The sequence below is a fragment of the Hemitrygon akajei genome, chromosome 23 (genome assembly GCF_048418815.1).
Source record: "Hemitrygon akajei chromosome 23, sHemAka1.3, whole genome shotgun sequence".
Lineage (NCBI taxonomy): Eukaryota > Metazoa > Chordata > Chondrichthyes > Myliobatiformes > Dasyatidae > Hemitrygon > Hemitrygon akajei.
The window spans coordinates 9,174,083-9,176,693 of NC_133146.1; positions in this window are offsets into that span (position 1 = coordinate 9,174,083).

The following is a 2,611-nucleotide window of genomic DNA, read 5'->3' on the forward strand; positions in this document are numbered from 1 at the left end:
ATTAACACAGACAAAAATAAAACACATACTGTGTAAACTCCAGGGGGTGGGGGGCAAGTTTAACAAGCACATATTGTATTTTCTTAAAAACTGTGGATAGGAAGGAACTGCATGAAAAAGAGAGAGTCATTTAAATTGACTGCAATGTGATTTTGTACAGCTTTAAAAGTACAATATCACTCACAGAGAATACATTGCGCAAAAAAACCCCCCAAAATTATCCTCTTCAGAAAAGTTTAATGTTCAATAATATCCATTCCTCTTCTACCATCTTCACGATGACAAAATTTACAAATGCAAATTGGAGAGATTATCAGTAAAAGGATAAATGGCAATCATGGAATTGGATCTGGAACCTGAATTTGATTGATTAGGGAGACTTCAACCATTAACCCTGATGGAGAATGCCAGTAGAAATCATCATAATTTTTTAGGCAAAAAAAGAAGCATTTTCCCAGTTCAAAATTTGAGACCAACAGACTGCTGATCATCTATGCCGTCTGTAAATTGCTAGTAATTGATTAAAATTGATTTGAACGGACAGGTCAAGGACTTTCTTCTGTTAATATTGAGATGGCTTCTTTGAACACAGATGTAAAGAAATTGTTGTGTATATTAGAACCTTAATTAACAGAACAGTTCAGTGACACAGATTCCCTTTCACTATAGCAGGACATGAGGGCTGTTCTCAGTTGCTATTTAAAACAAATTTAACTGTTCAGATTGGACAAACTAAAACAAATGTCCTGAGGTTCAGCAGCTTCTGGGGTGCAAAAGGTCACTGAACACCATTCAATGTAAAGCATTTTGTAGATGCTTCTACAAGGAGTGAAATCCACTAAATTAAACATTTATATTACGTGGATAAACTATGTTTTCATATGTCATCTAGGTGGGTATTAACTTTACAAATTCCAAACTTCTAAATCATACTTGTGTAAGTGAACGTGGACATCTTCACAGACTCTCCCATTAAGCTTAGCAGCTACGTGATTGTGTACAGCTGAGAGTTATTAATAATTATTAGTCATGCTTTCAATTTGCAGAATGAAAAATAATAGTTTGAAATGAACAAAAGGTCACTAACTTCCTAGAGTAAAGAAATCACTAATCAAATGCTCTTGCCATTTTTTAAAGCAATGGTCTGGCCTGATGTTCGATTCCAGTTTAAAGGTTTTCAGGTTTTGGACATTTACAGATTAATCTTAATCTAAGAAGCTTTAATCTCAAAAACCACTTTGTTATTGCCAAAGGAAGGCTGATTACTGAACTTAATCAGTGAAATTAGCACTTCAGCCTTCAAAGGACAGCTTGTCAGTGAACTATTGCTATTTTAATCCAGTGACAGACATATTACCATTGGTGTTTTAATGTCATTGATAACATTGGTATATGCCAATTTCTAGAACTATGTGATCCATTTATTATAAAAACCTTTCACCATTGAACAGATCAAAACCTGCAAATAATTATGCCACTAAAGGATTTGATTTTCATAAAACAGCTGTGTTCCACTGTGAAAAATAAGTTCCTTCTCAGTGAGACGGAGAGAAGACTTGCCTTTGAATAATTTTGAGTAGCACGAAAAGCAACTACAAAAACTTATGTATGAAACATTCAGTGAGACAAACTATGGAACATAGGATGGACTTTGATTAGAAAGTCAAGGAAGGTGCAAAACAGCATACCAGTAACAGGTCAAGTAACATGGTTAAATTCAGGTCCCATGAAGAAAGTCATCTCTGAATTAAGCCCACTTCCATGGGAACAACCTTTTCTTTTAAACCATAACTAACTTAATACTGATAGGAAAAAATCAATTTAAAGCTCAGACTGCTTTGCTACAAGATACATCTCCAGGTGCTGCGCAACCATATAAAAACATAACAGGTTTGACTTTTGATAATCAATGTCACTGTAATCTACATGCTGAGAAACTAGGTTGAACTGACTCATGACACAGATTGCAAGCTCTTAGAGATCTGTGACATCAACAATCATTTCCCATAGGATAAAAAGACAACTTGAACAATTTCTGGCACCACCTCAGGCGTCTTCAACTCTGCCAAGTTACACCATTCCAAGGATTCATTTAAAAAAAATCATATAGAGATAGAAATATATTGGAGTCAGAACAGATTTGCACAGTTAAGGAGATGAAATTTGATGAGTGCTTTCATTTGCAATGTTAAGGCAGTCTAGGGATCATTGTCCAGATAGATTTTTGGCTCCCACAGTTTAGGATGATGTCGCTTAGCACATACACAGTAGTGTAATTCAGTCAGTTATAAACATGTTGAGAGAACAAACAGGATATTCTTGCCCACTGGGACAGACTAGGAAGCATTCCCAGTGAAGAGTAGTAATTAAAATCCAGAAAAATAATCTTAAATGGTCTGATGAAGATTTCCAGCACATACACAGAACAACTAGTTCCTTTATTTTATTGAACACAACCATAATAATCTCATTTTTATTATTGTTCCTTTAATGGTTGCTTGACACTGCACCAAGGGTCAGTTTTCAGCTTCATGACTGCTAAGATTTATTCATGGATGGTGAGCTGTTTAATTACTAGCAAAAAAAATAATGTGAGTTCTTATTTGCAATC